Source organism: Oryzias latipes, chromosome 13 (genome assembly GCF_002234675.1).
Source record: "Oryzias latipes chromosome 13, ASM223467v1".
In the NCBI taxonomy this organism is placed as follows: domain Eukaryota; kingdom Metazoa; phylum Chordata; class Actinopteri; order Beloniformes; family Adrianichthyidae; genus Oryzias; species Oryzias latipes.
The window spans coordinates 27011943-27037223 of record NC_019871.2 but is presented as its reverse complement, the minus strand read 5'-3'; the positions used below and the strand labels follow the sequence as shown (position 1 = coordinate 27037223).

General features: G+C 43.9%; 1 non-coding gene across 1 annotated transcript; it reads left to right on the top strand.

Moving 5' to 3' along the window:
- Window positions 1–1089: 1089 nt before the first annotated feature.
- On the top strand, window positions 1090–1171 carry trnal-cag. The gene has a single exon. It is a non-coding gene; the product is annotated as a tRNA-Leu (tRNA).
- The last annotated feature ends 24110 nt before the right edge of the window (window positions 1172–25281 follow it).

The following is a 25281-nucleotide window of genomic DNA, read 5'->3' as shown; positions in this document are numbered from 1 at the left end:
CTGGTGCTTGAAATATTCATGTATTCTTTGTATTATTCTGACAAGCGCGTAAATACTTGCTCTCTTCTTCTGAGTGAAAAGCGACTTTAAGAAGCGTAAAGTTGTGCAGCGCCACCTTGTGTACAGGAGTATTTCTGTTTACATTAAGCGCCATCTAATGTCAGGGAATGAAATTGCATGTTGCACGCTCGGCTCATCGTCAGCGAAAATCGCCTGGGTGTGAACACAAAAAACGCTGGCGAATAACGCCTGGCGAATATTCGTCCCGGTGTGTACGGGCCTTAACACTGTACCTCACTGGTGAGTTGAGAATGGATGCTCTTGACATAAGTTTCGGTCCGATCGTCTCGCAGCTCCACCGTGATTGGTCGCTGCAGCCGCAGTCCGATAGGACCAGCCACTTTGTGAAAGGTAGAAATGAGCTCGACTGCCTGTTCAGCACTTCGGCGAGGGTAGAAAACGACCCAGATGTTCAAAGGGATCTAAAGGAAAAACATTTAGACCAACACAATACTAAAAACGTCAAGGCTGGAAAATCTGGGGCTGCTATGACATCGTCAGCGAAAATCGCCTGGGTGTGAACACAAAAGACGTGGCGAAAAACGCTGGCGAATAACGCCTGGCGAATATTCGTCCCGGTGTGTACGGGCCTTTAGCTGTAATGCACAGTGGGCATCTTGCTGCACTTACCAACACCTTTCCTGAAGTGTGAGAAAACAATGTCTGTCACTAAGGTTTCTGTAGTGTAGTGGTTATCACGTTCGCCCAAACCGCGAAAGGTACTCAGCTCGAAACTGGGCAGAAGCATGTACTTACTTCTTAAATTGGAGACGTCAGGAGATATGACAGTTTCGTAACGGAACTTCTTTGCTGATCATGTCTCTAACGACAAGCAAACTCATTGTGAAAGGCCAGTTAGCTCAGATGGTTTAGAGCGCTACTCAGCAAGACAAACATCTCAGTAGTCTAAATTCTGTTAAAAAAGAGAAGGCCGTTTTCACCATTCAATCTTTGCCTTCTGAACAGACATGTTGTTCAGCACATTGGTCTTTTTTGTATAGAACTTTCCATAAAACTTTCATGGAGGATGTCAGGATGGCCGAGTGGTCCAAGGCACTGCGTTCAGGTCGCAGTCTCAGAAGAGGTGTAGGTTCAAATCCCACTTCTGACATTCAGCCAGCATCTTAACCAATGTTTACTGCTGACTTCATCAATGGAACCCTGCTCTCTGCTTTCTAGTGACAACAGCTTACATGATTACAACTTATTCAGACAAATCTTTTTTAATTTGCTCTCAATGTTTTGTAAAGTTGTATAAGGAAATTCTGTAAAAAATATTGGTGAACATTTTTTTCTTTTAAAGACTGATGTATTTTTTTAATGGCTGATGCACTTTATTTTACACAAATTGGCTGTCATTGGAGATTACCAATGGCAGATGGCAATCCTGGAGGATATCAGCTCTTTGTTCATCCAAACAGGCCCTGATAAAACACTGAGAAGTTAGGAATATGAAAGATCGTAAAGTACTTTTTTCTTTGTGTTTTTGTGATTCTATTAAAGACATTTTGATAAGAATGACGGTACCGCGATTTAGCCGTAGCTTCAGCTGTTTGCGGAAAAGTCTTTAACTATCTCCACCAATCATTCTTGGAGGCTTAATCACATGTCATCAGTCTGACCAATCAGAAGTGGTTAAAGTCTTCACTTGTTCAGATTCTGCTCATAAAGTCTCTCAGTTCCAACAAAAATACCATCTTAAGCTCGTCTTTAGCGCTGTAGCTTTCCACAGAATCCGGTGTCAGACCATGGAACGTGTGAACTAAACCAATTTAGCTCAGAGAAGCGAATCGGTTTGCCCTTTTGTGGCAGTTTTCACACGACATCTCCCATAATGCATTAGGTTAAAGTGACAGCGTCTCAGCGCACAATGAGTCTTTCTTTTTAAACGTCTTGAAACCACAACAAACACGCATCAAACAGTTTTTGAATCTTTTAACTTAACTTTTATTACATCTTTTAGAAAAAAACAGCTGCAACATCCAGTTCTGTCTGCCACAATCATCACAAAAATGCATGTGAGTTTGCAGAGGGCCTGTAGTCAATACAGACTATTTTTTTTAACTTTTTTTTTTTCATTTATCGATGCTGGTGCGCCGCAGGATTTTTGTCAAGGTTAACGTGTGCCGTGGCTCAAACATGGTTGAAAAACACTGTGCTAGAGGCCAGAATCACTTTTTTCAGTGTAGAACTTTCCGAGAAGTCTCCGCAAAGAACCAGAGTGCATAGATACTAGATTGGTGAATATAGACCTTGATACATTGCGTTTGAGCAATTCTTTTGAGAAAATCAGAGCAGTTTGACAGTGGCTTCTTCTCTTGTTTTGAGTTCTATAGGAACAAAGTTTCACAGGTAGACATTCGGAGCATAGTTACCACATACGTGACAAGAGTCTCCAGACACTCCGATTTTTGGGAAGAAGCCGCCTAAATAGCGCTGAAGCTCTCAGCACCATGGAGAGCAGCTTTCAACTGACAGACAGCACTTGAACAGAAGAAACTCTTAAACTGACAGATATCAGCATCTGCAAAGTTATTCTCTTTTAGCGCCATTTATATTAAAACTTTTTTTCATTTTGTTTGAATTTTCTTGATATTTTAACCACATTTTCAAATTTACCGTCAATTGTGTGTAAACAGACTTTGCAAAGTTGTACAGATCTGTTTTAGCGCGACTTTTTATGTCATAAAATCTGCAAAATCTGACACAATGTGTAATGACTTTAAATCTCCACTAGAGAGCGCTCACATGATGTTGTAATCTTCAGTGTGAACTTCATAATAAAAGGAAGTTGTCTAACATTCAACAAAGATGTAATAGTTCTAGGAGAATAAAAGTTTGATCTTTAGTCTTTGAGGACAAAGGAGTTTGCAATGAAGGAAGGTTTGTTTTTGACTGTCTGCTCACGGATCAGAACAGTTCTGCTCTTGCTCTGAAGATGCAACACGGTAACGGTCCTGAAACAGAGTCCTGACATTTATATAAAAATATATTAAAATATTTATATCAAATGTCTATAAAAATGAAAACAAAATTTCTGCATAGACAAATTCTGTGGAGCTTCGATGTCCTCCATTATACTTAAGATTCCCTATTACTGTCAAATGATTTCATTTTCTTCAGAGTTAACAGTTTGATTCCTTAACAATGTGAACTTTTTACACAAAGATTACAGGAACATTTGTTTTTATTGTTGACTTAGTGTGACATTTTCAAGCTTTTATCTTAACCTAATAAAGCTGAGAACTAACAAGGTAATCCATAAATACTGAGGTTTCATCACAGGTGTGTCAATCAAAATGTGAATCCAGCTGATCTGAGGAGAAAGACAATCAGCTGTTATGAACAGCAGCTGTGTTTCCTGCAGGAGGAACTTTTTTAAAGCTCCTCTTGTTTGTTGGCTTCTCATTCGGTGTCTGAAAAGATGGGAGCTCAGTCGGTTGTGGCCCTTTGTGTTTTGGCTGTTCTCCTTAGCAAAGGTATGTAGGTTTATCGGAAGGAGAATTCACTGCAGATTGAAATTAGTTTTTCATAAACCATCAAAGCAAACATTAAAACTGTGATTCTCCTCAGGTTTAAGCTTGCCAGTTGCTAGAGAGAGCCAGGATGCAAACCATAAAAAGATTGGAAGAGGAGCTGGTGAGACTTAATGCTAGCAAAAGTATATACAGAAAAAATTCTCGAGTGGATGTTTACTACCTTCTTTTCCTCCCCCAAAAGATTTGGCTTTAGAGAACAGCTTTGATCTCCTACAGTCACTGGATTCCAGGTTGGAAAATCTGGTTAAAGGTGAGAATTTGTAAAAATTAACGAATGCAAATGTTAAAATAAACTTTCAAGGTCTTAAAAGTAAAAATTTGTTTTGTTAGTACAACTGGAAACCAATGAGGTGGAAGCCCATATAACACTCAATCAAGACCAGACTGTGTCCGACGCCGCCAGCAACCAGACTGTGTCCGACGCCGCCAGCAACCAGACTGTGTCCGACGCCGCCAGCAACCAGACTGTGTCCGACGCCGCCAGCAACCAGACTGTGTCCGACGCCGCCAGCAACCAGACTGTGTCCGACGCCGCCAGCAACCAGACTGTGTCCGACGCCGCCAGCAACCAGACTGTGTCCGACGCCGCCAGCAACCAGACTGTGTCCGACGCCGCCAGCAACCAGACTGTGTCCGACGCCGCCAGCAACCAGACTGTGTCCGACGCCGCCAGCAACCAGACTGTGTCCGACGCCGCCAGCAACCAGACTGTGTCCGACGCCGCCAGCAACCAGACTGTGTCCGACGCCGCCAGCAACCAGACTGTGTCCGACGCCGCCAGCAACCAGACTGTGTCCGACGCCGCCAGCAACCAGACTGTGTCCGCCGCCGCCAGCAACCAGACTGTGTCCGCCGCCGCCAGCAACCAGACTGTGTCCGCCGCCGCCAGCAACCAGACTGTGTCCGCCGCCGCCAGCAACCAGACTGTGTCCGCCGCCGCCAGCAACCAGACTGTGTCCGCCGCCGCCAGCAACCAGACTGTGTCCGCCGCCGCCAGCAACCAGACTGTGTCCGCCGCCGCCAGCAACCAGACTGTGTCCGCCGCCGCCAGCAACCAGACTGTGTCCGCCGCCGCCAGCAACCAGACTGTGTCCGCCGCCGCCAGCAACCAGACTGTGTCCGCCGCCGCCAGCAACCAGACTGTGTCCGCCGCCGCCAGCAACCAGACTGTGTCCGCCGCCGCCAGCAACCAGACTGTGTCCGCCGCCGCCAGCAACCAGACTGTGTCCGCCGCCGCCAGCAACCAGACTGTGTCCGCCGCCGCCAGCAACCAGACTGTGTCCGCCGCCGCCAGCAACCAGACTGTGTCCGCCGCCGCCAGCAACCAGACTGTGTCCGCCGCCGCCAGCAACCAGACTGTGTCCGACGCCGCCAGCAACCAGACTGTGTCCGACGCCGCCAGCAACCAGACTGTGTCCGACGCCGCCAGCAACCAGACTGTGTCCGACGCCGCCAGCAACCAGACTGTGTCCGACGCCGCCAGCAACCAGACTGTGTCCGACGCCGCCAGCAACCAGACTGTGTCCGACGCCGCCAGCAACCAGACTGTGTCCGACGCCGCCAGCAACCAGACTGTGTCCGACGCCGCCAGCAACCAGACTGTGTCCGACGCCCTTCTTCAATAAATGTTTCTTACATCTTAATGAATTTTTGTTTTTCTCACATTTGGGCAGGACCTCAAAAGACAACATTGGCTTCCTCATTATGGCAGGTCACACAGACAGGTTTTACAAATTTTAAGGGTCAAATTGATCCCAAGGATAATAGGAGGGTTAAATTGAGTAGATTATATGAAGACTTAAGTTGAATCCCTTGACATTTTGGGAAATCCAATCAACCTTGTAAATACGGTGGTTCCGGGTTACACAGCAGGACGCGTGGCGTGCCTCTCTGCGAATACAACTATCTTCAAATTACTTAAGTGGATTTTCTCCAAGAGCTGACCATGCCCCCGATGAAAACCCAGGAATACGAAGACCTCAAAGTCTCTTGACATTATTCAAGAAACTCTGAAAAGTTTTATGGACAAAGTGTCCGCTAAGCTAACGCCACTTTGGGAAATGATGGAAGAGTTCCGAAGATTGTGGGCTCAAAACGAGCAGCGAGAAAATCGGGTCCATTCTGCAGAAAAGACTTGATGTGGAACAGCAAGTAAGGATGATTGTCATTATCACTGGAGTACCAATCAAGCCCCGAGCGAGGCTAACAGCGGGTGCTAACACTGCTAATGCTAGCGCCAGTGTAGCTAGCAGTGCTAATACGGAGATCGGTGCAGAATCTCTGGTACTCCAAATGGAAACATTTCTCATATCTAAAGGGATTTCCCTGGATTTCGATACCATCGAGACTGGCCACCTGCTCCCCAGGAGGAAGGAGACAGATAAACCAGCAATCCTCATTAGGTTTGTGAATCACAAACACAAGCTAGCTTTGATGACCCAAAGGAAACACTTGAAAGGTTCGGCTGCTTATCTGAACGACCATCTGACCAGAAGGAATGCTGAAATCTCAAAACATTCACCGCTTCTCAGGAAGCGTAAGCAGTTTGAGAACACTTGGGTTAAAAGCTGCAGGATTTACGTCAAACCGATCGGTCCACCGGACCGGGCCTTCCACTCCCTTTCAAGCAACATTTATTAATGTCTAATTATCCTAAGTTTGATTAGTTACTCTATGAATGTATAACTGATGATTATATTGCTTTTGTGTATTATTTCTACTTAATTGCTTGAAATAAACCAATTCAATTCAATTCAAAATACAGTGATAAAATATTGTTTTTGAATTAATATATTCTCTGTTTAAAAATTGCTGACCATTAAAATCGTTTAATGAAAAATGTTCATTTATGTAAAAATACAAATATTTAGCTGGAAACCACAGGGAATCAAACCCCAACATGCTAAGCATGTGCACCATTACCAGTGTCTTTTGCTTTTTGATCAGACCAAAGGCAAAACCTGAATTTAATTTTGCAGGTGTATTAAGTCATCATCCCATCAAATTATTTAAATAAAAATGAAACTTCCATGTCAAACTTAATCTTTTTAAACATGTACGGTCCCCAACCACAAGGCTGGTCCGCTGAAGAAATATTCAATACCGTACTCATGAGTCTGAACTATCTTGTATTTTGAAAAATGACCGGAAAAGTCATTTTTTCCCAGTAAAAAACAAAAAAGCAATTAAAACAGGTCATTTTGCTCAGCTTTATGGTTTAATATATGTTTATTTTTGTGTATGTATCCGCCCTGTCGTTTCATTTGAACAATTGATGTACAGTTTCATCTTTGTTTTTTACTGTGTCACCTGTGTTCCGAATGAATAAATAGTGTAAACAAAGGAATGCTGGGAAATTAGCACCGCTTCTGCACCACAAACCAGAATCAAATTTCTAATGAGCTCCTGCTGCTCTGCAGAAAATATGTTTTAAAAAAAGAAAGAATTTTCCATTTTGGCTAAAAACTAAACAATCATAATTAAAAGACCACTGGGAAGGATTCTACAGTAGAAAAAATATAGTTGGAGTGGGCGTTTGCTTGCTCCACAGCTCTACCAAGTGGACAGAAAATGTACTAGCAATACAGAGAGTTAAAAAACATGATGGGGTCCATTACTTGTGAATCTCATCTCCTATGTTTTATTTGTTTTGTTGTCTATCCTTCAGTTTAAGTTCAGCATGGCGACATCTGTGCTAGAGCTGTTGAGGGAGGCTGCAGATGTCTTCCAACAGCAAAACCAGCAGGAAACAGCACGAGACGATCTTCTAAATGTGATTCTTATTTTGCTATGATTACAATTAACTGCCTGTTGGCTCATAACTTTTTAAATCTGTGTGGCCAGTGCTTTATTCTTGGCTGAACTGACCCGGAAGTAGGGTTAGGGTGAGGCTAATACGTACTAACAACATTTATCTATGGATGTAGTTAAAATTTATGCGGACAATACTGCTATGTGCATCTTGGCTGCAAGTAAATATGTGGGAGTAACATCAGCCTTTATTTTGTCTGGACACGACTGGAAACACAAATTCACACGATTGTTTACATGTTTTCTCAGGACTATGTTGAGCAGCATTCTGCACTCAAAAGGAGCCTCCGCCAGCTCAAACACCGTCCCAAAGCCGCTCCTCTGCTCGGAAACACGGTTTCCCTGAGTCCAGCAGGCGGCAGCGGCATGATCTTATCCCTCCCAGGTGATGAACAGATTCTGGCTGGTAAGCCAACGATGGTCAAGCCATGCACCTGCCTTTAACTGAAGCCTTTCTTTTATTTTGGCAAATGTTTTTGGATCACCAGAATCTGACGCTCCCGTTCGCTGAACAGCTGCTACTTTCCATATATTGAGTTTCTGAACATTTGACTGGCTCAAGCAGTTGGACTACGACAGAGGGTTCCGCCGGGGTGCTCGCCGGCCGCTATAGCCAAAGGACTGTTCATGCCTGGATTCATCCCCGCCGTCTACTAAAACGACAAAGAAGAAGGGAGATCGGCACCACTGGTTACCCTTGGTTCTTTAGCTGATCTGTGTTTGATGAGTGTTTATGCGGTGTGTGTGTGTGTGTTTCTTTGTGTTTGGATTTGGTTTTGGGTTGCTGACCAGAGTTCGGGAAACTGCTGGGACCCGCTCTCATAGGATTTTTGTTTGTTTCTTGAAAAATTCTTTATATAAATATTTTTTTTTTATAACGCCACTAATCCTTCCCTATTTGCCCCCCTCCCCCAGCACTGAGGACCCAGGTGTCAGTCCTGTGCCTAAGATGGAAGCCTTCCTGGTCTGGAGTGACGTGTCCTTGGGTTGAAGGGTTCACATGTGTGTGTGATCTAAATCACGTGATTGGGGTGATTTTATATTTTTTGTTCTAAGGGAGCCTCCACCTCCCTTTGCCATTCAGGTCCTCAGAACTGAACTTCTGTTATAATTTATGTATTTGGCGTGCATGTATTTTAACAAATCATTTTTAATTGGGTTTAGAATTTTGTAATACATTTTTTTTAACTCTGCTGCCCTTGTTTCCTGCTTTTGCGTGCATCCATCGAAATTCCCTCCAGACCACACGTTGTTGGTTGCACGTATTCAAAATTAAAGTCCCATTAGATGTAACACACCTAGATGTGGGATATTTGTTCTCCACATTTGACCCATCCCCTGGGAGAGCGGTGAGCTGCAGACACAGCAGCGCTCAGGAACCGTTTGGTGTGTTTAACACCAACCCTAAACTTAATCCTAACCTTAACCATTCGTCTGGGTCCGTTTGGCCAAGAAAAAGGTTCAGCACTTGCCACTTGTATTTACGTGCAAATAGTCACTTTCTTGATAATAATATACATTGATGACCCAAACTTGCATGCTAGCACCCACTTTAGCACCCACTTCACACTTCCCAGCCTGATTTCTTTCTATTAAAATGGGATTACTAACCTGCACAAGCTGACTCCTCCCCATCATAAAATATTGCTCTCATCATTTTTGCAGTTGATTGTAAAATATTGCGTCCCCTTTTGTGATTCTTTGCGTGCCTGTTTGGACCTTGTCATTACTTTACTCAGCAAGACGGGCAAGACTCAATGCAAGACTCAATGCAGATAGTAATGGCGCATGTGTGTCACGTCGTATATCACGCCAACCCAGTAATATATATCCATGGCGACTGCTTTTATGCCACTGAGCAGCGTCCTGCACCTATAGCAGTATGATTTTATGAGGAAGAGGGCAGTTCTGCTCCAGTCCAAATGGAATTTTTAACCTGTTTTAATCTCTTACCTTTTCAACTGATGTAGTACTTTAAAAGTTTTGAGTAAAAATCACGAAAAAGAGAGAATCAAGCTCTTAAAGGTTTGTGGGTAGCTCTGAAAAGAGCCGTTGTGGGTCAGAAAACACCGTTCTGGAGCTGCCATGGGTCTGCTCCCTCTGCTGGAAAGTGGATCATGAAGGAGTTTCTCAGCTGGAGAGCCTCTCTGCTGGAAGCAACCTATCTTATCCCGTGCAGCTGCTCGTCTTCAGTTACCACAGCCTCATCACTGCAGGTTCCTGTGGTTCCTGAGGACCTGATGAAGCTGTGCAGAACACTAGAACTTCACACTCTGTTCTGGATCTTCAGTCAGATGTCAATACAGACTCCACTGTGTAGAGACCATCCAGAAGGCTTTTTCTTCACAAGCAGCTGGGCTGGTGATAGGTGGCAGTTAAAGGTCCACCTCTATCGAGTAAGGAGGCGTCCAGGGAATGACTGCATCGCGTTTTTCTGCAATGGGAAGGTGTCATCTGCCACATAGACACGGGGGAAAGTTCCTTTGCCTCGGGGGGCCTTCAAGACAACATGCTTGCTGTCCACTGCCCCAGAGCAATTAAAAGCCACCAGAAAAGAACTAACTAACCTGGCTCCAGGGTGGGGCTCTGGTAACTCTGATTGGGGGGAGTAAGTGAATCTAGTAATGAAAAGCTTTTTGTCTGAATCGCCCTTAGTCTGGCCCATCTACCAGGACCAGTTGGAGGTGGAACACCACCCAGCTACCGGCTCCTAGGATCATTCGGGCACGCAAACCCCTCCACCACGATAAGGTGGCGATTCAGGGAGGGGATATTTATCAGTCACTAGCCAATCATTAACAGTTACTGTGGGGACACCGAAGAACTTGGAGAAAACCCACAGGACTGCCAGGCTTTAATATGGTTCATTATCTATACATTTTACACTGATATTTATGTAAGTATGGATTCATTTTTGTTTGTTTATTATTATTAATTTATGATTATTATTTTATTTTTTATCATTTTATTACTATTAATGTATTATTAGATACTCAATTCGTGTATTTTATTATTTATTTTTTTATTATTATTATTGTTATCATGGCCCACAGCAGTCACTGACCAAGGACCATATTGTTTTCACAGCCTGTTTGTCTTAAATTCACTAAAAAAAAGTCTTTTTTAGAATCTAGGGAAAGACAAAGCAACCGGACAGAACCTACTAATGCACAAAGGAACACAAAAACTATTTCTGCACATAGAGAGATTTGTTTGTGCAGAAAAAAAAACCCACTTCCAGACAACTAACTATCCATCCATCCATCTTCTTCCACTCATATGGGACGGGGTCACAGGGGCAGCAGTGCAGTGGGGTACAGAAATGTTCTGGAGGTCACTGATCAGGCGTTGTGCCACAACCGCTTTTGGTTGAAATTCTCAGCAGGTGAGATATTCCCACTGACACACACATACACACCTTATTTGGTAACGCATTATTTTACGGTACAGTACTTACAGTGTACTTAAGTGGTATTTAGATGGTACTTATTGTGTAACTACTGGGTACTTACAGGGTATTTACATGGTCCTTTTTATGGAATTTACTGGGTACTTGTCGGGTATTTACATGGTATTATTTATGTGACTTACTGGGCACGTACATGGCACTTTGATGTTTCTACTCTGTAATTGCATGGTACTTGCTCTGTATTTATGTGGTACTACTTGGTTCATACTTATGTGGTACATACTGGAAATTTATAATATACTTACTGGGTATTTACATGTTGTGCAACGGTGTCTTTTATGGTACTTACCACATGTAAGAACAAGGTAAGTACAAATAAAGTACCTTGAATTTAAGTCTACACTCGTATGTTTCATGGTATTTACCATGAATTTACCACAGAAACTACCGACAACAGCCTCCTAAAAGAAACAGGTTAGTCTTGTCTAAATGACTTGACATCAACCAAGTTTGTTGGTGATGTTGCTTGACGGTAAATATAATGCACTGTTACATTGTTGAGGACAGCAGTGGACAGTTGAGCATAAGCATGACTGCTGGCTGAATGTCAGAAGTTGGATTCAAACACGTGCCAGTACGAGACTGCAACGTTAGCGCAGTGCCTTGGACTGCTCATCCATCCCGACATCTTCCTGGACCAACTTTGGAAACTGTGAAACAAAAAAGTCTTATGTGCTACAAGTGCTTGTTTGTTCAGAAAGCAAAGATTGAATTGGGAAAAAGGGCCTTTCTTTTTTACTGACTTGTCAACTACTTGTCAACCATTTTCGGCTCCCGCGCAAAAGACCGGGGTTCAATTCCCTTGACTGGCAGCACTGCTTTCTAGATTAGCTAACAGAATATGCAAAACCATTTGCTGGGTAACCTCGTAATTCCTGCTTGTTCACTGTTGCCATCACAAAAATGGCTGCCATCTTTATAAAAATCAACAGATCATTAAGGAACACCACATGACTGAAATGACCTGTCTGTTTCACAACATTTGTGACAATATCTGAAGCTTTAGTGCTTCTGTGTTATATGGCAGCACTATCATTTCGGTTTCTTTTTGGTTTCAATTTTTTGTGAAATAAAACTTGATTGATTCCATAACAGTTAAATTATATTGTTACCATAGCTCCAATAAAAACCACAGATAAAAAAAACAACCTAAATAAATGTGCTTAAAAATGATAACAAGAACAAGTGTCCAGTGTCTAAGAGGCAATGTAGAGTGTAGCATCTGATGCGAAGAAATCTCAGCAAAAGGATTCTTTTCTGCATTGACATGTTGCAGACTCCACAGGAAAGGATGTGAAGTGTTATTTCTGGATCCTCCAAAGCGATGACATCACTGTCAATCTGCACAAAAAAAACCCATTAGTTCAAAAAAACGAGTTTTATTTGATGTCACACGGAACATATAGGAAAAAAACAAGTCCAGTAGTATTTTCAGAAGCGTAAATAAAAAAAGTGCGAAATGGAGCTTCTTTCTTGCTGTGTGCGAACATTTTTTTCTTCTTCTTTTTTTCTTTTTATTCTCTCTCTTTTTCTTTTCTGGAGGGAAGAAGAGAGAGGGATGTTAGAGAGGGGGGGGTGATAGTGGGAGGGGGGGATAAGACCATGAAGCAGCATTGAGCAGACAAGTTTACTGGTTGTTTATCATTACGGTAAGGTTCAAATGTAGTAAAAAAAGGGTGGGGCCTGTCCACACACACACACTGAAATGTTATCAACACACCTGCTAGCTGCAAAAATGTCCACATGTCAACATGTACACAAAACAGATAGTGTTCACACACGCATACCTATGCCTTTAAACCAACTAATGTGAGATCTTTCATTCATTCAATCATGCAAACTATTAGTGCAAAGGTGAGCTAACACCTGTGCTCAGGTGAGTGTTTATATTCTTCTAAAATGGATGGTGGAATGTGAAAAGAAGGAGGAGGAGGAGCGCCCAGCCACCCCCACACCCAGACCCCCGCCGCAGCAGCAGCGGCAGCCGGAACCCCCCAACGCCACACGGCAGCAGGCAGGGGACAACCGCCCCCCAGGCGACCAAATCCGCCACCCAGGCCAGGACCAGCAGGACCGCCGCGAGGCCCCCAGAGCCAGAGAGCAGTGTGTGAGCTGTGTGCGAACATTTGACATACATGTACTTGGTGGCCATTTATAAGCCCACTAAAACTGGACAACTGTGGTTAATCAGGTGAATCCGAACGGACTATGAAAATGCAGCTGAGAAAAAAATAGTAGACAAAAGAGTCAATCATCTGATTCTGCAGAATTACGTACATAATTGACGTAACGTTCAAGCTTCCCGGTGCTTCAAAAACCCCCGCCCTTTAAAAAAATAATAAACTGTACCCTGTAAAGTTTGTTGTGATGCCAATAGCTTAATGTGGGTGCTAATGTGTCTTCAAAATAGTAAACACATTGCTGCGGTTCTCTGTTCCACGAAGAAGAAACGGCGGTTGGCGTGGATACGCAACGCTACTCTGAGGTGTCACGTGACTTCCACCTCCTGAGCTTTATTTAAACTTGCGCAGATACAGATTAACAAATTTGTGTTGTATTAAATGTAATGAAAGGGTATGATTCAGTAACGGGGGGCCCGTCGTATGGAGAGTGTTTGTTTGGAAATGAAATAATAAAAAGAGACAATGTGTCACGTGAAGAGAAGGCTTAAAACTGAATGTTATTGTATTGGAGAGTAAAGATCGGTGGGTATATCATGCACCAAGACAATCTGTTAGACATATGTAGAGAGTATTTTCTGAAGGCTATAAAAAAACAAGAATATAAGGTAGTTGTTGATATAAACGGGCACGACAATGGGGGTGCTAAACACATCTAAACAAAGACCCTTTTGCAACAGCTATACAAAGCCCGGCATGGCTCTTGCAAAATGCTAGCATGGCCTGCTGCTCTTTCATTTACAAGATCCAGTTTAACACAGTTTCTTTTTACTTACCTTCTGTTCTTCCATTAGCAAAATGACCTCCTCTGGTAAGCCTTGAGCATGCAAAAAGACACTTACAGACGTCAATTGTTGGTTTCACTTCTCCAGCTCCTCAGATACTGTAGTGCTGAAGGATGTGGTTCACATGATTCACATGCGATTAAAGTCAGAATTCTAAGAAAAAAGTCAGAATTCTTGAATTAAAGTCAGAATTCTGAGAAACAAGTCAGAATTCTGAGATTAAAGTCAGAAATCTGACTTGATTTGATTCTGTACCGGTCAGTCGTTAGCGTGTTAGCTTTAGCATGGCTCGTAGGTTTATTCCCTTCGGTCTTCAAAAATTACTGGCTTGTGAAACCTTCCAGTATATTTGGAAACAAGGCAACAGAGGTTAAATGCATCTGGCATTGAATGCAGCGAACTGTCTCCTAGTGATGGGATTTGCAATGAATGCTTAACTCAGGATAGTTTGCTAATACTTTATCCTAATTAGTTATGATGCTAGAGTCATCCAACACCGGTCCCTATGTTTTTTTTGGTCTAAATTTAATGATTTTATTTCTTTTACAGAAATATTTTTTTATGTTTAGTCTGTTTTAATTGTTGCACACTTTAAATGAGCAGCAGACCACTGAACATTTTGTGCGTTTATTTACGGGTTCTTTTCAGTACAGCAGCGGCTGCCAGCTCATACAGGTGGGTTTTTTCTAGGAAAACGAACTCTCAGCGCTCCTCCGATCTCTTTTCTCTTCCCTCTCTCTTTCATGCTGCTGTGCGCGCTCGAGCATGACGTCATTCTTGCTCGACAGCGCTCGTTCCACCTGCTGGTCATTTGCAGTACTGCATAATTTGTAATTAACCCACAACACTTGAAACAGTTTTAACATTTAACAATTATAAAATAATTAACAAAGGGGTGGCTTATTTTCACTGTCCCTACACTCTCCCCTCAAAAATTCAATGGCGTCCCGACATTATAAGAAACATTTTTCCTGATGTTTTTACACTAAAGCAGTCCTTTCATAAGAGTCAGAGGTCACAATAAGTCACAGACGCAATACTGATATCCAGTAGTCCATATGGCAGGTATCTCTACTTAATGCCACATGGTCGCAGCAGTAGTTGATGTGCACGTCAACTGTCCACTGCAACATCTGTCGAACAAACAGGTATCTGCATCTGCTCTGAGTAAGGCACTTTAACCTTAAAAAAGTCTTCATTCTATTTTGTGTACTTCAGTAGATCTAATTTTTGACTTATTATGTGTTAAAAAAGCACCAATGTCAAAACTTAAACTTAATCATGGTTTGGTAAAACTATGAACTCAACTTTTTCAAATCACAACTCTTTTTACAACTTTTACTTAAGAAGGAACAAACTAAAAATCACATTCACTAAGCATGTGAAAATGTAGGCTGCCCCAATTGTTGATATGTAAACACCATTTTGGGTTTTCTTTTACGAAACGGATAATTTTTCACTGTCTGTGGTGTTTCAGGATCCTCATCGTCACTGGAAGAAGAGGGTGATGACTCTTCTTTCTCTGTGTCAGGCGTTTTGTCAATCTCTGCTGGAGCATCTGTTGCCAGTTCTGGTTCATCCTCATCCTTCTGCTCTGTCTGTGACGCCTCTCTGTTGTCTGGTTCAGAGTCTGCTGCTTCTGTTCTTCGCTGGTGCTCCCCTCGATTTTCCCATCTCGATTTTAGTCCAACCATTGATGTCCACTGTTCCTCATCATCAGACACAGATTCCTCTTCTTTTTGTTTCCGGAGACTAATTTTTTATTCCGTCCAGATTTAGTTGGCTCAGGTTCACTAGTTAGTGGGAGAAAGTCACACGGCAGCAGAAGATTCCGGTGAAGGATTTTAACACGGCCCTTTCCAGTCTCTGGCTTTACTTCATAAACTGGGCTTTCAGGGTGTTTTCTCTGTCACAATATACACCTTTTCTTCCCAATATGACCTCAATTTACCCGGTCCTCCCCTCTCAGTGAAAGTCCGGACAAGTACTCTACAGCCAGGATTCAACTCTGCGCCATATATTTTTTTATCGTAGTGAATTTTTCCTCTGACTCCTTCTTTGATGGCTGTTTTTGAAGCTAGTTGGTATGCTTCAGTTATTCTTTTTCTCCATTTCTCTGCATAGTCTTCATGTGATGGGCTTTGGTCTTTCACCATGAGGCCGAACATGAGATCTATAGGGAGTCTAGGTTGGCGACCAAACAGAAGGAAATAAGGTGCATAGCCCGTAGCTTCGCTGCGTTTGCAGTTATACGCATGGACTACCTTTGCAAGAGAAGCTTTCCGGTCTGTTTTAGCATGTTCTGGCAAATTCCTAAGCATTGCCAAGAGTGTTCTGTTGAATGTTTCTACTTGCCCATTTCCCTGTGGATGATACGGTGTTGTGTGAGACCCAGAAACCTCACTGTACTCCTGAAGTTTAGCGAACAGTTTGTTCTCAAACTCCCTTCCCTGGTCATGGTGAAGCTTGGTGGGGAATCCAAATCTCAACACAAAGTCTCCAAAAATCTTTTCTGCTGCGGTTTTGGCAGCTTTGTTTCGGCACGGGTAAGCCTGAGCAAATCTGGTGAAGTGATCCATCACTACAAGAATATATTCAAATCCTCCTTTACACTTTTCCAGATGCAGAAAATCAAAAGAGGTCAATTCAAAGGGGTAGACAATATTCGTGAGAGGAGCTTTGACAGGCTTGTTAGGGCGTTTGTTTTTCAAGCACCTGCACACATGCGTGACATAGTGTTCCACGTCTTCCTGCATGTGTGGCCAATAGAAGCACTCTCGAATAAGGTGCAAAACTCTCTCCACCCCAAGATGACCCATTTCTTCGTGTAGTTCTTTATAAACCAGTTGTTGAAATCTGGTAGGAAGAATCAGCTGTGAGCGGGAAGCTGTTTTGCGACACAGTAGTCCATCGTCATCGAGGTATAGTCTTTGTTTTTGTCTCATTAGAGCACTTGTGTTTGTTGGCTCTCGCGCAGCCGTTGTCTCTCTCGCTGCCTGGGAACTCTCTCCCGACGCTGCAGCCGTCAAAGACATCCTTCTTCCCACACACCGAGTTTGCTACTTAGCTCTCACAAATGGACACAGGAAACAATTTCTGTTCACTTGAAGTGCAGTCCCCCACTCACTTCGTCTTTCTCCTTCACTCACAGATGAGGGGTCCCGCCTTCCTTTTTATTTTCAACTGCACGTAAAAACAACGTTTACATATGCTGACGCATTTACGTATTCCAAAACGAAGATTGTCTATAATGACAGACATCGCACTCTAACACCCCCACTCGATGATGTCATTCAAATCAATAACATTACATACCAAACATGTATGCACAGAACCTTTCTATTTTGGGTTTTGTGGCAGACTTTGTGAACACGTCTGCCACCATGCTTTCTGTTGGACAATAAACCAGTTCAACTTTTCCCTCTAATACAGTAGACCTTATAAAGTGGTATTTAATGTCCACATGCTTACTTCTCTGGCGGTTAACAGGATTCTTAGCCAGACGAATAGTTCCTTGATTGTCCTCAAAAATTTTAGTCGTAGTGTCCTGAAAGCTATAGTCCATATCTTTCAATAGTTGTGTGAGGTAAAGAGCTTCCTGGATTGTGCCTGCTAAGGCCATGTATTCTGCCTCACACGTCGACAGTGCTACTGTCTGCTGTTTCTTGGTTTTCCATGAAATGACAGCACCATCTTCATTTAAACTGAAACAGTAACCTGTGGTGCTTTTCCTGTCATCTGGGTCGTTAGCCCAGTCTGCATCAGAGTAACCAGTCAGTCCCAGTTTGTTGACACTTCTTCTATAACACAACTCAATGCCTTTGGTCCCTTTCAAATACCTGTAGACATGTTTCACCGCTGTCATGTGCTTCTCTCTAGGATCTGAGAGATATTGTGATAATTTACTCACAATCCAACTGATGTCTGGTCTGGTACAGCTCATGATGTAAATGAGGCTGCCCAACATTTCCCTGTATTTTCTCTGATTTGTTGGATCTCCTTCTGGAGTGAGATCACATTTTGTTTCACTGGGGGTAGCTCTGGCTTTACAATCACACATCCCGAATCTTTCCAGAATTTTCTCAATGTATCTGGATTGGTTCATTTTGACAGTATCTGCAGTTTGGGTAAATTCAATGCCAATAAAATGAGAGAGCTTCCCCAAATCTTTCATTTTGAACTTATTTTTCAGTTTTTCCTTGACTTCTTCCATACCCTTCTCATTGCTAGCAGCAACAATGATGTCATCCACCCATACCAACAATATTACTCTTTCTTTGTCAGACTGTTTGGTGTAAACACAGTTATCGGTTTGACTCTGTACAAATTCATTTTTAGTCAAAAATTCATGGAGCATCAAGTTCCAGTTCCTACCAGATTGTTTTAGGCCATAAATTGATTTGTTTAACTTACATACCAGTTCCTCCCCTTTTTCAGATTTTACATGAAAACCTTGTGGTTGTTCCATGTACAGTTCAAAGTCGATGGGTGCATGTAGGTATGCTGCCTTAACGTCTAACTGATGCAGTTTAAGGTCATACTGTGTTGCTAATTGCATTAGCATGCGTAGTGATGTCAGACTAGCAGTTGGAGAAAACGTTTCAGAGTAGTCCAGTCCTTCGACTTGTGTGTACCCCTTTGCTACGTATCTAGCCTTGCATGTTTCATTCCCTTTTTCATCCTCTTTTATAGCATAAACCCACCTTCCCCCCACTGTCTGTCTACCTTCCGGTAGTGGTACAAGAGTGAAGGTGTCATTTTCCTTGAATGAAACCATCTCATCTATCATAGCTTTTCTCCACCTGTCTGCTTTCTCTGATGCTACAGCCTCCTCATAGCTCTGTGGTAACCCAACAGTCATCCTGTAACAGTAGTCAACACTTAGTTCACTGTTCTGTACTGCACACTCATATATTTGGGTTTCTTTCTCACTCTGTCTGATGTACGGGTAGTTTGGGCGTCGGTGTCTGTCTCTTGGTTGTCAGTCCTTATCTGTTCTGTTTCTGACTGAATGTCTTTGGTTGGTCCTGGTACGTGCTCTACAAAGTAGTCTCCCATTTGTTCTGTGTCAGTCTGCGTCTGACTCTCTGTCTTTTCTTTTGTGATGAAGTGTATCAGTCTGTGTTTCTGCACACTCTTGGTTTCTGGAAAAAACACCATGTTTGCTGGAGAATGTCGATCAAAACCAACAAAAATCCCCTTTTTGCCTCTAGAGTCTAACTTTTTCTTGTTTTGTTCGTACACAATACACTCTGAGCCAAATTTTCTCATTCTGGATAGATCTGGTCTTTTACCAGTGAATAGAAAATATGGTGTCTCCCCTGTTCTTTTACAGTAACATCGGTTTCTTATCACTGTAGCCATCCTGGCTGCATAAGGCCATAACTCTTTGGGTAAGCCTGATTCTATGAGCATACACCTCACCATTTCAAACACTGTTCGCCAGTTCCTCTCCACGGTCCCATTTTGATGGGGGGAGTATGGAGCTGACCTTTCATGTTTTATTGTATTGTCTATCAGCAGTGTCTGATACTCTTCTGAAGTAAACTCAGTCCCATTGTCTGATCTGAGACGTTTTACTTTACCATAGGGTGCTATGTCTGCTAAAAACTGTTTCGTAGCTTCAACTGCTTTGTTTTTGTTTCTTAGGAAGTACACATAAAGAGCACCTGAAAAGTCATCAGTGAAAGTGATCGCATACTTGTACCCCTCAAATGACTCTGGTGCAATAGGGCCCCCCAGGTCCGTGTGTACAAGTTCTAATGGAGCTTTAGCTCTGGCATCACCTTCTCGGTTTCTGGTTTGAGTAAATTTGCCTTGTGGACAAATCTCACATTCACCTGGTTTCTTAGCTTTCTCTCTGATTTTCATGCCATCCACAACAGACTCAAGTTTAAGCACATCACCATAATTACAGTGACCCAGTACTTCATGCCAGGTTTTTAGATCGAAACAGGTGTTACATTCATCATTATTGTCATCATCTGGTTTCTCTACAGTCTCCAGGTAATACAGTCTGCCTTTTACCTTCATGCTGCATGTTGTTCCATCAGGAAGAATCATCTTGCTGTTGCTCTTCTCAAAATGGAATTTTGCTCCCTTAGAAGCTGCAGCCTCCACAGACAAGATGTTCTGTGGGTATTCAGGAATCAGCAGAGCACATGAAAGAGTGACGTTCACCACCTTTCCTTTGTCGTTGACCAACTCGATCTGGGCGTCGCCTTTCTTCAGGACACTCCCAGTTTTCCTTGTGCCATCTGCTAACTCCATCACGTGATTCTTTGGATGAAAAGTTTTGTCAAACCTTATGAAGGCCTTTTCATCTGTCACAATGTGTGCAGAAGCACCGCTGTCCACCAGAAGACCTTTCCGTGGTGTAGACTGAGATGCATATCCATCCACCTTTAGGACGAATGAATTCTGCTCCTCCTCCGCTTGTCTTGCATCTTCCCTCACAGGTGTGCCGTCCCCTGGAGCCTCCAAAATGGCCGCCACCTTGTTCCTGCCCCATGCAGACTTGTTCTCCTTCGTGTACTTGCCATGGATCTTCTTGTCTTTGTTTCTGCAGTCTCGTGCTCTGTGTCCCACCTTCTCACAAATAAAGCATTCTCCGTTGAAATGGCTCTCTTCCTCGACTTTATGCTTTGGTCTGGAGACTTTGTATCTTGTTGTCATGACTTCATCACTTCGGGTTTTATTCCGGTATTTTAGCGTGCATTCAAAACTTCTCAGCCGAGTTTTAAATTCTGTGAAAGTCAATGTCTCTCTTGTTTGAGTCACATGCACTGAAAATGGGTTGTAATCATCCGTCAGGCCTTTTAAAACCATCGCCACCAAAAGTGCATCACTGAGCGTCTCCTTTGCTCTGTTCAATGCCGCCACTATTTTCTCAACACGTGTTAAATAGTCAGCCAAATCTTCACCGTCCGCCATTAGCACGTTAGTTAGCTCTGTGTATAAGCTAACGATTCTCGGTTTTTCCTCCGACTCAAAATGGCGCCTCAATATCTCCAAACTTTTCCTCCCGTCATCAGGAGCTTCATAGAGAATCTGCATTAACGTTTTATCGTCCAAGCAGCCACACAGTTCTGCATAAGCAAGTTCATTCCTCCTACCGATCTCCTCAGCCTCAGTATCCACTGGGTCCCTTCCCAGAATGGTTTCTTTGAGTCCGATCGTTTTTAGGTAGGCCAGGAATCTTGCTTCCCAGATATGATATCTGGCTTCATCACCGTCGAATCGTGGCGGCGGTCCCCGTCCATACACGTGTGTGTTCGTAGCCTGCCTGGGCCCATAACCTGTTGGCTCTCGCGCAGCCGTTGTCTCTCTCGCTGCCTGGGAACTCTCTCCCGACGCTGCAGCCGTCAAAGACATCCTTCTTCCCACACACCGAGTTTGCTACTTAGCTCTCACAAATGGACACAGGAAACAATTTCTGTTCACTTGAAGTGCAGTCCCCCACTCACTTCGTCTTTCTCCTTCACTCACAGATGAGGGGTCCCGCCTTCCTTTTTATTTTCAACTGCACGTAAAAACAACGTTTACATATGCTGACGCAATTACGTATTACCAAACGAAGATTGTCTATAATGACAGACATCGCACTCTAACAGTGTTTCTGTGGCCTAGTTGTTGTCCTTTTTTGGGGCACTTCCCTGACAACACATATTTCAGCACCTCACCTATCACTGGGTCATCCCAGTGATAGGTGACAAATGTATATATACACTTGTCATTCAAATTTTTTTCTTTGCACTTTTAAAATTGGTTTGGCACCACTAAATGTGCATCCAACATGCAGGCAATATACTGTATTCAATTCTTCAGCAGCAACAATAATACATTCACAAAATGTATTAATATAGAGATCTCATTTATGTTACAACAGTTGCGCTTTGTTAGTTCTGCTGATCAGTTAGAGGACCCACAGATTAAATTTCGCCTAGGGCCCCCGGAAGACCAGGCCCAGCCCTGAATACAAGTATTTCCAAGTTGGTTTGAGTTGCTTCTTTAATTTCTCTTCTTCTTGAACAATACTCATATTATTATTTTGTAACTGAAATAAAACAGAAAAAATGTGTTCACAGACATTAGCTTTCCATAACAAGGAATAACAGGCCAACTGCTAATTCACAGCTTGTAAGAAATACTTTAAACTACACAAGAAACAGCTAAACAACTTCCTAAGAAACATTAACAATGTATAATCAACTTACAAAGACGGAAAATTCCCAATGCTTGCAAGCACAGAGCCATCTCAGCATGAACGTGGCTGCATCTCCGTGAAAATGTGCTCAATTGAACTCAAGAACGCATGGTGAGAGCACTCACTCTGACACAATGAAAAATCGAAACTTAACAAACGACAGATATCTAACTCTGACAATTTTCCAAAACAAACTGTCAATCATAGATTACATAAACGAAAATGCTTCTTTTGACAACTTAACAAAAGGCATTACACTCCCCGCTTGAAATAATGCTGTTATATCACAACAAACATCAACACAAATTTACGTAACTTTTTCAGTTATATGGGATAGGAACAACAATGTCTGAAACTGGTCTAAGGTAAGTCTTTAAAGTCCCGTCTTATGCAGTGCGTACTTCCATCTTACGTACTTTACCGTCCTTGCTACGAAAGGATTTCACGATCAATCCCAACGGCCACTCATTTCTGTTGGTCTGGATATCCTTCACCAGAACCATATCTCCTTTTTGGATGTTTGGTTTATCCTGAGTCCACTTACTGCGGCTCTGCAACGTTGACAAATAGTCCCTTTTCCACCTTTTCCAAAAGGTGTCAGCGAGGTGCTGAACGTGCCTCCACTGTTTTCCAAACAGCTGACCTGATTTGAAGCTTCCAGAAGGCGAAAAAACAGTGCTCATCTTTTGTGTCAGTAAAGCAGCTGGGGTTAGCACCTCAGGATGGTCTGGGTCACTTGATATGGCAACCAGGGGCCTAGAGTTCATGATTGCCATCACTTCAACCATGAAAGTGCTCAAAACCTCATGCGTCAGATGAGTTGTGTCTGTCTTCATTAACATTGCATCCAAGATACGTCTGGCACCCCTAATTAGGCGTTCCCAAGATCCTCCCATATGGGATGCATGTGGTGTGTTAAACATCCACACACAGCCTTTCTTTGTAGGTATTTGCCAACTACACTATCATCTGCGATAAATTCCAGTTCTTTGCATGCTCCAATGAAATTTGTCCCTCTGTCTGAATGCAGAAGTTTGGCGGCAGGACCTCGAATAGCAAAAAACCTTCTCAAAGCATTGATAAAACTGTCAGTTGACATGCAGTGCCCATCTTTTACTTTGAGCACAACCACCATGCATGTGACGTGTGACAACTGACCATGGGCCAAAAACATCTAAACCAACCATTGTGAAAGGAGGTCCAGGTGTTACTCTGCCTGCAGGTAGGTCAGCCATTTTCTGAGTTTCCTTTTTTCTCCGTACCTTACGACAGGTGACACATCTGTGAATGACCAAAGACACAAGACGTTTACCGCCGATGATCCAGTATCCACAACAGCGTATGCTTCTGTGTCTTCCTTGATGAGAGACTTGCTCATGATAATATCTTGCAAGCAATGTAGCAATTTGATGGGAAGCTGGAATGATTAGAGGATGTTTCTCTTTTTCTGTCAGATCAGCAGAAGATAAATGTCCACCAACCCTTAAAAGTCCATCCTTGTCCAAAACTGGATTAAGCTTCACAAGACTGTCATTGTTTGCAGTTTGACTACCTTTAAGGTTTCTGAACGTCCCTTGGGAAGTTTCCCGATGAACAGCTTGAATGATAACAACTTCTGCTTGCTCAAGTTCTGCAATACTCAGCGTTCCAGTGTAATCCTTTAACTTTTTCTTAAAGGGTGATGCAAAATGAATGAGTCTAGCTATGGCTCGGCAAAGTGATGTCCAGTTGGAGAACTTTTCAAAGCGCTGAGATCCCAGCTGTGTTTCTAATGTTGTAGTCAGAAGTGTAGTGATTTCTGGACGTAACTCTTTATCCGATGCTGGTTCCACCAAGGAAAAAACACTTGCTTGGTGTGACTTTGAAATTTGTTCAGAGTAGAGAAAAGGGGGACCAGAACCACCGGGGGACAGGTTACCAGCTGTCCCCAACTTACCCCCTTCCTCATATAACCTCATATTAGGGTGAGGGGGTGGGGGGTCTAGCCTGCGATGCGCCTTGGGGGGGGTTACTTGGCAGTGGCCCCCCTCCTATGGTTGCCGTATGGAGTGGGCCCCCCCTCTTTCGGTTTTATTTGCACCTTAGACATGTAGGGTCCTTGGTAGGTGGGGTGAGGGGACATCACTGTGAGTAATCAGGAGATGTCCCCTTAGTGCCCTACTCGCCAATTTTAACTGCACCCCCCTTAGTACACACACCCCTCCCCCTTCAATATATACATTCCAACATAAACACACACACATGCGCACACACACCCTTTCAAACACACATACACGCACACACATTTTGCAAGGAAGGTGGGACCTGGGTCCATCTGTCCCCTACCCCTTCCCTGGTGGGGGGTGCGGGCCTCTTGGCGATGGTGGCCGTGTCCCTTGGGTGCTGGCTCCCTGGGCCCGGCGGTGCTCTCTCTGCACGGTGGTGGAGTTCATATTACACCTGAGCCGGGGGTGTTCGTGTCCCTGGGGGGTGGGTCCTGGTCCTTGCCCCTGAGCGCTGGGCCCCGCCAAACTTCCAACATGGCCGAGCCTGGTCGGGCCATATTTATAACACCCCTTGTGGGCCCTCTTTTTTCCCCGGGGTTCCCCCCTCCTGGGCGGGGGCGGCGGGCCCCTGCCTTGCTCCTCAATGGACCAACCGTGGGCCGGGCGGATGGCTGCCTGGAGTGCGGAGCGGGTCTCCCTTGGGGGGTCCTGGCTCGTACCTGGGGTAGGGGCGAGGGGATGCCCGGAACTCCTGGGTGGTGGTGGGGTGCTCGTCTGGGGCTGTGGGCGTCCTTCTCCTGTGGGGCCCTGCGTTGGGCGCTCCCGGCGCGGCGGGGGGGCTGCTCTCCTGGTTGGGCTGGGGCGGCGCTCTCTTTCCCTCCGTGCCTCCCTGCTCTCTGGCTCTGGGGGCCTTGCGGCGGTCCTGCTGGCCCTGGCCTGGGTGGCGGGCTTGGTCGCCCGGCCGGCAGTTGTTCCCTGCCGGTTCCCGTGTGGCGTTGGGGGGATTTCGGCTGCCGCTGCTGCTGAGTGGGGGTCTTGGGGTGGGGGTGGCTGGGCACTCTCCCTCCTTCTTGTCACGTTCCACCATCCATTTTAGAAGAATATAAACACTCACCTGAGCACAGGTGTTAGCTCACCTTTGCACTAACAGTTTGCATGATTGAATGACTGAAATATTTCACACTAGTTGGTTTTAAGGCATAAGTATGCGTGTGAACACTATCTGTTTTGTGTGCATGTACTGTGTC